This window comes from Schistocerca serialis, chromosome 3 (genome assembly GCF_023864345.2).
Source record: "Schistocerca serialis cubense isolate TAMUIC-IGC-003099 chromosome 3, iqSchSeri2.2, whole genome shotgun sequence".
Lineage (NCBI taxonomy): Eukaryota > Metazoa > Arthropoda > Insecta > Orthoptera > Acrididae > Schistocerca > Schistocerca serialis.
Genome location: NC_064640.1, coordinates 286,345,400 through 286,358,640, shown reverse-complemented (window position 1 = coordinate 286,358,640; position 13,241 = coordinate 286,345,400). Strand labels below are relative to the sequence as shown.

The window sequence follows — 13,241 nt, the reverse complement described above, 5'->3', positions numbered from 1 at the left end:
TTTTCCAATTTTTCATTTCGATTGTCTTTCATATGGCATACAGTACTGCGTCTTTGACCAGACAGTGGCTGAGTCTGGGCCGGCATAGTACCGGATGTTTTGCATAACACCCACGCTCAGTCCACGTCAACATTGTTCCACGGCAGTACCGCTGAAAAGGGTCGCTATGCTTGAGTACCGCTGATGGAACGACGCTCACTGAAGCACCCTCTGACCATTAATAGTAGGACAGAGGGGCAGTCACATGAGTTCGCGTCGGACGTGTTGATAAGAATGTGCCGGTATTCGGGACGCTCTGCTGCCTGCCAGCACGGTCCGCGACCATACGTGTCCACTAGTTCCTCTCTTTAGGGTCACAATTCCTCTCAGTTTAACTGTGACAGCCTCCTGTTGCTGTAGGGAGTTTGAGTTAGAGGTACTTCTTAGCTGTAGGCTTTTGTCAAAATAAAACTTTCACTAGTGACTGGTATAAGTCTCTTCTTTCAAAGATTTTCTCCCAACATCACTGGACGCCCCGCTTTCCTCTCATTTCCCATCCTGACCAAGTCCAGTACATGCATCAATGACTTAATTTCATAGAGTTCTATACAGACATTTCTAGCGCAGGCTGTTCAGCTCAGTGTACTCGTTTAGCAGCACGCAGCCGATCGACGTCTTGAAACTGTATCTCGCACTAACTTGTGTGGATGGTTCGGCAGAATTCATATGAAAGTCACGAAGGGTAGACTGTATATTACACTGAGACTGTCTGGGCAAGGGATGAGTCATGTCTTTGTTCAAGAAACCATGCCCGTATTTTTCTGAAGTTATTTAGGGTAGGCATGGGGACTTGTATCACTGCAGCTTTACAGGAAATTCAAACTTGTTCGTTTCACATGTGGCCAAAAGAGGTGGCACAATAGTTACAAGATAGGTGGGGCGAGGCTCAGGCCCTGTCTGGCCAATCAGACTGAGGTATTCTGAGGTTTCACTAAATCACTTAAGACGAATGCGTAAAGGATTTCTTTGAAAAGGCTGCAGCCGATTTTCTGGTCCAGCCCTGTTTAATTCGAATTTGTCATTCCATCTTCAGTATCTTCGTCATTGAGTGGATGCCAAATCATAATTTTTTTTTTAATTTTTGAATAAGTGAGAAATGTAGTGAAGACAGAACGAGCACAAAATGTGTTTTTGATTAATCGATGACAGCACCAATCACGTCATCGATGAGACATGGGTTTTCCCACCCACACGCCTTCTCCTGACTGACAAAGACCAACTGCCCCTTGCATAAAATGGCAGAAATTCAAATTTGAAATTTAAGATTGCGCTAGTGTGTTTTCTATAGAAGCAGGGCTGTTGTCGTGTGTATGAACTGGTGGGAAATTCAGAATTGTCATGCAGGCTGGCCTGGAATATTGGGACAGGTTCTATGACATCACAATCCAGTTCAGACCTGTTGGGCTGTTTCTAACAGTGCAGAACTCAGGTATACTGCCTCACAGCTGGAATACTGGCACTGGCTCTACAACGTCACAACCCATTTCATAGCTGTGGGGCTATTTATAACATGAAGAATTCAGCTCTGGGCTTACTGGCACTGATTCTACGACCCGAGTTCTGCAATACTGGCTCTATGACCAGGCCTGCCTGATGGCCTACTTGACATGTTTTTCCCTCCAAGCTACTAGTCAGTCAGAAGCGTATGGTCACTGCTAACTATGAGTTTGGATGTCTCCACTTGCCTATTTATTAAAAACAAACACTATGGGAGGGTCAACGCCGTCCCCACGATCCGCGCCGCTCTGTAACGTGCTGGGAGCACCAGGCCACCCCGCCCGGGCTGCCGCCGGACACTGGACTGTTAGTACCACAATGAACCGGGGCACCCGACATATCACCTGTTGCGACGGATTTTTAACGTGCGTTCGTGCGATACACCAATTGCGACGGATTATACGTTGCTGCTGCAATGCAATTTCTTTTATAATTTTTGTTCACCTACCTCTTTACAGCGGTAGATCTTCGCACGTAAACTCCTGACTGCAGCTACTTGCGAGATCACAGAAAAGCAGTGTTGAGGAAACTGTAACCTCATAGCTACACACCGGAGGCCGCTATAAGTAAAATGTGCTGAAAATTGTCTATGTACTTTAAAGAAATGATTCGGAAAAGGGATGTCACTCGTACTTTAAACATGAGGTTCAAATTTAAACCTTCAATAGATCTTTATTGCCGTTAAGCAAGATCATCAGCCCACATTTACTAAAGTTTCTGCTCACAGTTATCACCATACCTAAAACAGCCAGAACTTTTACCTTCCCAAATTCCGAAACCAATTACTTGTAACACAGTCAATGATCGGCCAATTACTTCTGCACACGATATTCAGTGGTTGTCTTTAGTTAAAGTTTATGCTCGCCATAAAATACTCAGTAAGAATATATTCAGTACCGCCACGCTATATAATTCAAAGTTCACTCGCGATTTTCGTCGTAACGAATTATCACAACACTCTAAAGTTTTCATAAACAGTTTCTGGTCACTACCAGGTACCATTAACACTGGACCATAACGCGGAAGTCATCCCAAGACTTCATCTTACACATAATGCGAAAAGTCACACCCGCATAACCGCCTCCAATCAAAACTAGCTTGCGACCCCCTTCTCACTCTCCCACACTCAAAACTATATCTCCTCGCTAGGCGGCCAACCGTCTCGCTTCTCATTGGCTGTCAGCACTTACGACCAATGACAACTCACTTCTAGGGCGTGGCTCGCGCCAAAATCTAGCAAGCACCAACCACTTCTCTAGGCTCATTGACGTCATCAAATTAAGTAACACAAAACTCTCTAATTAAATAAACAAAACAAAATGAACTATAAGCTTTACTCTATATCTGGAAATTTATTATGTAGTGGCGAATGTTCTGGCTGTCTTATACATATGCATACATACTTGGACATCCGACATTCACCAGTAGGGGAGCCATTAGTGAATTCGTTCCCACGTTACAGAGTTGGAACACTTGCCAGTTCCTGTAGAGAATTACATGAATGATTTTTTATAAAGCCGAACGTCCCACATACTCTCACGCACGCATTCTCATTCACACGCACGCTAACACACAATACACATATTTACTTAGAATTCTTGAAATTATTATTATAGAAAAGTTACAAAGGTTTTCAGAAACTAAAAACTTTCCAAATTTATATATGAACAGTGAAAGTGTTATCAGATCATCGCACATAGTCACTGAAGGTGAACTATTACATCACAGTATTTATTTAATTTCTTGACTGTCGGAAAATTACGTTTTTTTTTTTTTAATTTAACTAACTTCCAAAATACAACTATTTTTGATCTCAGACTTTGACATATTGTTTGTTTTCACAACATAAGGTTGTACATCAAATATGACGTTCCTCAGGTTATTCCTTTATTAGTTATTAATATTTTTAGTTTCGTATAATGTAAGTGGCCTGCCAGCGCTACTCCACTGCTTTCACACGCGCAGCTGCAACAGATGGTCGTGACGTCAGTCTGCAGGACACAACTCGTCCTTTACTGACCGTATAATCCTCTACCGGCTTACATTGCAGCCCACATACATTCTGAAGTAAAGCTTTTAATAGACAAATGGGCGATCGCGCACTAGTTGCGACGCCACGCTGTGACTCGCTCTGCAGAGCTATTGCTAAGTCCACTCCTCTGTCTGACTGACGTTTAGATATAGGTGTTCATATTTTAACAGTTTTGCCGTGCGGGATTAGCCGAGCGATCTCAGGCGCTGCAGTCATGGACTGTATGGCTGGTCCCGGCGGAGGTATGAGTCCTCCCTCAGGCATGGGTGTGTGTGTTTGTCCTTAGGATAATTTAGGTTAAGTAGTGTGTAAGCTTAGGGACTGATGACCTTAGCAGTTAAGTCCCATAAGATGTAACACACGTTTGAACATTTTTTTAACAGTTTTAATGCATCCCTCCTTATAGAAAGGACACGTGCAATACAGATGTCTCCACCCATTGTAAGAAAATTTGAACACTTGATGCAGTTGCCCTGCTTAAATTGAAGTGTAAATATGCCACTTCTTATAGAAAGAAGACGTGCAATGCCGATGCAAAATGGTTCAAATGGCTCTTAGCACTATGGGACTTAACTGCTGTGGTCATCAGTCCCCTAGAACTTAGAACTACTTAAACCTAACTAACCTCAGGACATCACACACATCCATGCCCCAGGCAGGATTCGAACCTGCGACCGTAGCGGTCGCGCGGCTCCAGACTGTAGCGCCTAGAACACCCCGGCCGACCATAATTGGAATACTCGTGGCTCAGTTAATAGACATCTACATTTTAGCAACACTTTGGTGTGGAATATTTATTTACAGCTCTTCTGGAAGGAAGGAAGACTGAGTGTAACATCCCATTGACATCGAGGTCAGCAGAGACGGAGCACATACTCAGATGGTGTCAAGGATGGGGAAGTAAGTCAGCCGCACTGTTTCAAAGCAACCATCCTGGCGTTTGTCTGGAGCGATTTAGGGAAATCACAGAAAACCTACATCTGGATGGTCGGACGTGGGTTTGAACCGTCGTCCTCCCGAATGCGAGTCCAGGGTACTAACCACTGCGCCACTCTGCTCGGTCGGCTCTCTCCTCTGAGGCATGACACTACACTAAATGTGCTCTCTTTTGGTGTAGGCAGCAGTAGTGAAACTTGACCTAATGTATAGTTAATATACACATGGTGTGCAGACTAAATAACTGGGACACAAGGTTTGCAGAAAACAATATACCTCGCACCAGTGGCATACACAGAAAAACCTCAAGGAGGGGGCGCTAAAGATATCTTGAGCTACCTTTACTTTTACCGTAATAAAAAATAACCAAGTTACATGCAAAGTTTGAGAATGTTTTATATAAACTGATTATACACATATACAAGACAATACCGTCTTATGATATAAAAAAGTTACAATTGTGGTTCTCTTCCTTAAATGATGAATCTATGCGCCTATTCTTCCTGGAAAATCGGTTAATTACATCGTCAATAGAACGCCCCGCGCGCCTCCCATACGTATCCGCCACTGCCTCGCGCACACACACATACACAGACACTCACAGATCTACACAGGGTGTTCGGAAACTCCAGTTAAGAACTTATAGAACTTGTACAGAGGAGTGAATACATAATATTCTGAATAGGAACCCGTGTCCGTAAACGTCATCCTACGACGCGACACATTATCGAAGTTCAGCCGTCGGTTGCTGTGAATGATTCCGTGATGATATTACAAAATTTCGCGATGATGGAGGAAGATGTTTTAACTTGAAGTTTTGGTCCCTGTATCGAAAACAAACGAATCTAAAGCTGTAATCGAAAACCGTTCTGATACCTCTAACGGTGGAATACACATACCGGTACTGTTGTTGCTAAGATTATATTGTAGGCAACTTTCAGAGATGGTAGTATGGACCAAAACAAGAAAAAATGTCCTGTAAAGCCGGTCGGTGTGGCCGAGCGCTTCTAGGCGCTTCAGTCTGGAACCGCGCGACCGCTACGGTCGCAATTTCGAATCCTGCCTCGGGCATGGATGTGTGTGATGTACTTAGGTTGGTTAGGTTTAAATAGTTCTAAATTCTAGGAGATTGATGACCTCAGATGTTAAGTCCCATAGTGCTCAGAGCCATTTGAACCATTTTTTTGTCCAGTAAACATGGGCTCTAAAATGCACATCTTAAGAGCTATGAGCTATTGTTCGATACAGGAGACGTGTTCCATTCTAGCGAAGATGAGCAAGTGCTCACACCTCCTCAGATATGCATATTAGAGCCCATGTTTACAAGACATTTTTCTTGTTTTGGTTCATTCTACCACCTCTGAAAGTTGTATACCTTACATCCTTAGCAACAACAGTACCAGTACATGTATTCCACTGCCAGAGGTATAAGAACGATTATCGCTTGTAAATTTTCGACTCGTTTCTTCCCGAACCAATGAGTCTTACCTCAAATTGATACATTTATCCGTCTCTATCATCCTTGAAATTCTGAATCATCATCACGGAATCACCCTATACATATATACATTAACTGGTGCCGGCGCCTATAACTTTGACGCTTTGTAGAGTCATTGGATGACGTTTCTTGACATAGGTTCCCATTCAAAATATTTTGTACACACACGCCTCTACATGTCGTACAAGTCTGTAACGGCAATTTCCAAATAGGCTGTATACAGGGTGCTCTAAATTCCCCTTACAAACTTCCAGGACTTGTAGAGGGGATGAGTAGACAATATTTTGAATTGTGACACATGTACGGAAACGTACCGTTTCCGTGCTACAGCCCTTTGAAAACAGGTTTGCTAGGTAAGGAGGGAACAGGGTAGTCATGGTGAGGTGAGGGGTGCTTACGTCGGATCGGTTGATATCATTTGACGTCTGATCTGGTTCGAGCCTCATTCACGTGTCTGTGAGTGTTAAAGCAATATGGCTGAGTACACGTTTGCAGAACACACCGCCACGATCCTTCTGTGTGGCGAAGCTCACGGCAATGGAACAACTGCTTGTCGCCTTTATCAAGATCGTTATCCACAATGTCCCACACAATCGGCTTCGAGAAAGGGATACCTTCACCGTCATCAGGAGTGCTTGTGGTAATCCTGGGAAATGCTGCACACCCTTATTGGAAGAGGCCGTACTGCATCACGTTGAAGAGAACATCATTCGTAGGTACAATGTGTGCACAGAATTTGATGATCTCCACATCGAACCTTATTTGGAAGCTGTCGCTTGATTTAATCATAAATAAATGTCTGAGTGACGATAAATGTTATTTTTTTATCTTTACATAAAGAAAAATATTATCTTGCCAATAACCTTCGAATTATATGCTACGCACATGAGTCTTCTACATGAATTAGTGAATTTACTCATGGCACTTTTGTTGCACTATACATGTAATCACTTTCAGAAGTAAAATTAATAATCACATTAACTAATTTCATAATATTGAACCTTAAATTGTTGATGTATCACCACAAAGGGGCTCAAAGGGCCCCAAGCGCTATGGGACTTAACATCTGAGGTCATCAGTCCCCTAGACTTAGAACTACTTAAAGCTAACTAACCTAAGGACATGACACACATCCATGCCCGAGGCAGAATTCGAACTTGCGATCGTAGCAGCAGCGTGGTTCCAGACTGAAAGGCCTAGAACCGCTCGGCCACAGCGACCGGCATATCACCACAATAAGATGAAAACAGTGAATAGTAGAGGGAGTATGAACGAGAACAGTGACATATTTAATTTACAACATAATGGAAAGTTTTATTAAACGTTTAGCAACTAAAACTTTGTGGAGAACCTGTTGATAGATCTTGTACAAAAAGACAAACACAAATCAGTTATGGCATGGTGTTTGATGGGCAAAGCATACCTTTGTTTACCTGAATCCTCTGTGAGGCTCAACTCTATTCAAATGGAATCAGCTATGATCAAGTATGACACAAACTATTGTTCACTTGAGAACAGGTAGCTGTGAATATCGTTTAACAAACCTGTACCAGTGCAGCAGTACTTTACCCTTTCACCTTGATTCAAGTGGCAGCAGAAAACGGTGCGGTGTGGGCGAGGAGCGGTCGCTGCGGCAGCTGTAATGTTCTGACGTATCCACGAAAATATGTAAACTACGCGGTCCGGTGTTCTGATTATCAGAACGCGGGAAACTTCCATCAGAGTCCTGAAATCCCAGTAGATTTCAGTTTGAGGTGCACCCGTTCGCTGGTCTTGCCAAACCAATTTGACTCACAGGCACGGCAGTGCATACTGTAATTGTCAAACGTTAGACGGCCGACTCAGGACGAATAAGTTCACACTCGTGACACACGATATGTCCGAGATGATATACTGTTCAACTGAGGGTACAGCTGGAAGCTGCCACAGACTCCTAGTCCACCACAAGAAAAAGACCACAAGTCTCATCCACTAGGGAAAGACGTGAAGTTCTGCGCCAGGGGAGGACCAGAAGACGAAGCCCTCAGAGAATCACAACCACTTTCCATCAAGTCTCAGTATGGGAGCCGAATTATCAAAATGAAACCTTCCCCACATTGCACAAACCAATCAAACTGTATTCTACTCATTAAATTTCCCCTCTTGACTGTTCTCTTGGCCTCGTAGCCAATCCAGACACAGCACCAGGGTTCCCACCTTAGGGGGCAAAGCTCTCCTTTGTATATACTGAGAGGAGCAAATCAGCGCCTCCAAATTTCTCTTGTATGAAAAAAGAAGACTTTAGACCACGGAAGCGTCGTTCTCAATGTAAGCATAACCATGTTTCGGCAAAAAACAAATGGTTCAAATGGCTCTGAGCACTATGGGACTCAACTGCTGTGGTCATAAGTCCCCTAGAACTTAGAACTACTTAAACCTAACTAACCTAAGGACAGCACACAACACCCAGCCATCACGAGGTAGAGAAAATCCCTGACCCCGCCGGGAATCGAACCCGGGAACCCGGGCGTGGGAAGCGAGAACGCTACCGCACGACCACGAGATGCGGGCTCGGCAAAAAACATCGACCTAGACGGACCACAGTCCCTCGTTTACAAAGTGGTCTAATCAATTTTCAGTTTAATGAAAAAGGGCTGTTAACCTTCCCAAACAGTCGTGCCCTTCAAATATATGTTTTCGAAGCTCGCTAAAAGAACCTGGCGTCAAGAGCGGTGGCGGGAGGAGGGGGGTGGGGGGGGGGGGAGGGACTTACAGTCCTACTTCCATGAGACACATATGCCAGCCACTCTGTCTGTATCATCCCAACTTCTCTGCATGGAGTTTTCCTTCCCACTGTTTGCACAATAGCTCAGTTTACAGTAGTCTCTCTTAAATGGCTTCTCCACCCACTTCCAGCCATCTGCTGGCCATCTTCCGTGATGGACTGGCGCCTGGCCCAGATAAAATGTTTTGTGAAATGACGCCCTTCTGTCCAACCCTAAGTGGAAGGAGGAGAGAGCTTTGGCCAAAAGTCCCTCTGCAGGTAAGAACCGCTGACCACTGATCATTCGCGATGCCAGGCCGCTGCACTTGGCATTTACGGCCCCCAATTCATCTCGCTCCCTGTTCTTGGTCGCCTCCATTATATCCCCCCCTCCCTCCACAGATAAAATCTCTCTACAGATTACACATGTAGTTACAAGAGCATTCTGCCCACAATTTCCTCATGTAGAAAAAGTCATTAACCATACGTAGCAAATGTTGCACTGGGGAACACCGAGATCATGCCCCAAAATATGAGTGTTAATCTGACTGACAACGCTGTGCCGGCCGATGTAGCCGAACGGTTCTAGGCGCTTCAGTCTGGAAACGCGCGACCACTACGGTCGCAGGTTCGAATCCTGCCTCGGGCATGGATGTGTGTGATGTCCTAAGGTTAGTTAGGTTTAAGTAGTTCTAAGTTCTAGGGGACTGATGACCTCAGATGTTAAGTCCCATAGTGCTCAGAACCATTTGACAACGCTGTTAAACTGTGAGGGGTGGCATGCCACCTGCCAACTTGCAGTGGATCAGAATGCTAATCCTCGTTTGAAAAGGACATAAACGGATTAAATTTAACTGTAAACAACAGTGTTTGTGAAAACTGATTAAGTTTCCTTTTTGTTCCTTTGGTTACTAACGAGTGGAATTTTAAAACAAGTGACGTATTGGTTCAAATGGCTCTAAGCACTATGGGACTTAACATCTGAGGTCATCAGTCCCATAGAACGTAGAACTACTTAAACTAACAAACTTAAGGACATCACACACATACATGCCCTAGGCAGGATTCGAACCTGCGACCGTAGCGGTCGCGCGGTTACAGACTGAAGCGCCTGAAGCCACTGCGGCCGGCAAGTGACGTACTGGGCCACTTCTAATAAGTTATCTGTAAAAGTGGTCTCGTTACCAACATGTTTTCAAATGGGTGTAACATGGAGATGGTGCGCCTCGGGCATGGGTGTTTGTGATGTCCTTAGGTTAGTTAGGTTTAAGTAGTTCTGAGTTCTAGGGGACTGATGACCACAGCAGTTAAGTCCCATAGTGCTGGGAGCCATTTGAACCATGGAGATGGTGCGTTTACAGACATGGGTTCAAATTCAAAATATTATCTACTCGGTTCCTTGTACAAGTCCAAGACGTTTGTAAGGGGAATTTTAGAGCGTGTGCATGCACCTATAAACACTATGACAATTAAATCATACTATTTCACATCCACACAAACATTCCCCCCTTCCCCCATAAGCACACATACTCTATCGTCCAAGTGAATAGTGTGCGCACAGTAAGGTTCCAAGCCCGTCAGCACAAATGACTCGCTGCATACCCTTAGCCCATCTTAGGGTTACACCTATGTCTGTATGGTACATGTACTTTTTTGAACGGAGACCTATGAACTCCACAGTTGATGACCCATTCACCTCGTCTTTCATGAGACTGATAATTTTATAGTTGCCAGGTTTTATGCCATAAGGATTCTTGGCCGCATAACCACGTGTCGCATGCGTCATGGCGGGGGGGGGGGGGGGGGGGGCTTATTACTTCATGTGGGTCACAACTCTTCATCCAATAGATGAAGCTGTCGGTATTAACATAAACTAACTATGAATTTACGAAGTGGAGTTTGGATAGATACAATATACACATACCCACAAAATCAGGTTTAGAGAAGTCTAACGAAACCTTAGCCACCTCCAGAGCAACGAAATCTTTGGTGAAGATTGTGGCCCATTTAAAATTTGGCCTGGCTATATAGTCTGCTGTGCCAAAACGCCCCTTCCAGCAGGTAGCTAAGTGAATTTCTCGATGTTCGCTGATATTTTCCATTGTTCTGCCGAAAACGGCATTGTTCATAAGTTTGTAAAAATCTTTCCACAATGTACACATCACGAGAGTCCTCTTTTCAGTGCTTAAATGCATGTATTCCTTCAACCAGGGACGCTGCCTGACGATAATAACACGAATGACTCTATTCTGTTTCAAACCCAACTTGAGACGTTGCTGGAGATTACGGTAATGTAGTATGTACCCTGTTCTTCCCATCAGCGTTGTCATCAGCTTGTGGTGGGGATCGATTTTTGGAACTCAGTGCTCTGGACGCAGTGGGAAATCACCATGCTCATCATTCAGACTAATGCGGTATGTTAAAGCTACCTCTAAAACCTTTCAGAATCTGAACGTACATATTTGATGTTTTTACCCAATCTGGTGCATTGCTTATAAGACAGCCATCGAAACGTTTCATTACGTAGAGGTTGTTACATGGCTTGCCAACATAAGTTGTGGTTGTTTGCCGTTACATGCGTATGGACATACTGACAAAGACCAAAGCAAATCCCTCGTTCGAAAAACAACAGCATGTCCAAATCAGTCAAGAGTTCGATGCTTACACATGTTCTTTTGAACATAGAATCCCACGAAAGCCCCAGTACAGTGTAGTAGTAGTAAGCAGGACCCAGTTTGTATGTTTCTACCAATGCACTGCAGAATCGTTCGAAAATATCTACATCCATGTCGATATTAAGTTTCACATATTCCTTTAAATTAGGGAAGTCGAACTCCGGCCATGCACTTGATGCATGTCTACACTCCGCATCTGGTATGGCAGTGCCTGAAAGCTTGCTGGAGAGTGTGGTTATGTCAGGTAGTGTGGTATTGTTGAGTTTCTCATACGAATCCAGATATTTGTATGGGTAAAACCCCTTCTTCGTTACAAGCTGTAGCTTTCAATCATCAGGAACTGCAGCTCGAGTTAGGTGTAAGTCGTCATGATGCATCGTTTCAGCAAGTTTCTGTAGTGGTGCCTGCCTGAATCTAAGTGAGTCGAGAAACTACAGTGCAGCTTTCTTGGAGATTTTCTTCGAAAATGAAATGTATCTCTCAGTGCTGCAGGTAGGACAGTAACCTGGTCTTTGCTCATTCCGTAATCAGCCAAGGGCTCGACTAGGAAGTGAGCATCATACCTGTTTAAATTGTGGATGAAAGTAGGAGTTGGTAATTCAAGTTGCATGCGCTGTGCACAGCACTGTGGAATTTGCTGCCTAGAAGACAATGATCCTTACATCAGTTTCCGCTTGTCTGTGTAAAGCTGCCCCCAAATATAACAGTCAGCTGCGTTCTTGTACAGTAATTTATCCTCCTGCATTTTGGTCATACGAATGATGTTGCCATAAATACCTTCAACTTTCCATGCAAAGTTTCCAAGCTCAGAGAGCAGCCAATACCACACGTTTATCCCCAATGTACGAATCAAAATGATTAAGTCTTCAATCATACGAGCATACAACTTGACGAACAGCTGCAAAAGATACGTGCCAGCCTGTGTGAGTGCTTTGACAGGCAATAGGATTATCCTTACAGCCTGCAACGGGAGCGAGGAGACATTCAGAGTCGGCGTATATGGCATAGTGACTCGCTCATTGTGGAGAAAATTATTAACCTCTAAGATTTTATCCACCTCAGTAGGCTTTACAACACTACCTTGGTAGAGCATTCTACCCAAAGCTTTGTTAAACTCTCACTCATTTGAAACGAGTTCAGTCACCTAGGGCAGAATTGCTGTTTACCATTATGCTTCGACATTTGAGTGGAGGGAAGATTGGACGTGCTTCTGATCCAATAGTAATGTTGTCTGTCACTCTCAGAGATTAACAATAAATCTACATGTTTCAGTCACTGACCAGCAACTTTAGAAAAGTAAATGGGTCCAACGACCATGTGTAACAACCCCATCATCTGACTTGCATTTCCTCAGAGCATAACATGAATAGATATATGGGGGTTCTGCCACTCAAATTTACCAATGCCCTGAGGACTCATGTGGAATTTAATGCCATTGTCCTTATAACATCCACTAATATCCAAGTGGTATTTTACACATACCTGGACATATTTCTTATAATTGCTTTTTGACGCCAAAAGTGACCACGGAAAGAAGTACTGGTCGTTGTTTTGGACGGTAATAATGCACTGTTTTCTGGCTATATCCTCTGAGAGGTAGATGTGTGGGGATCAAACAAATGTGAGTGACCACCCAAATACAGAACTCTACAGAGAGGTTTAACCGAATCTCTTTGTTGGAAATCAAAGAGCTGGTCCTGTATAGGCTTCAGGGTACAATCAACAAACAATTTAGCAATTGACGTGCCCTGCATTATCTCGATACTATTACCTTCGTTAGTTATGACTACATTCCTCTGTAAACGCTCCTTAAGTGGGAAA

The 13,241-nt window shown here is 43.8% G+C and overlaps 1 protein-coding gene across 1 annotated transcript in view; it reads left to right on the top strand.

Moving 5' to 3' along the window:
* The window catches only part of LOC126471589 (vacuolar protein sorting-associated protein 26B-like), a 210,482-nt gene that overhangs the window by 61,289 nt on the left and 135,952 nt on the right, over positions 1-13,241 (top strand). The window lies entirely within an intron of this gene.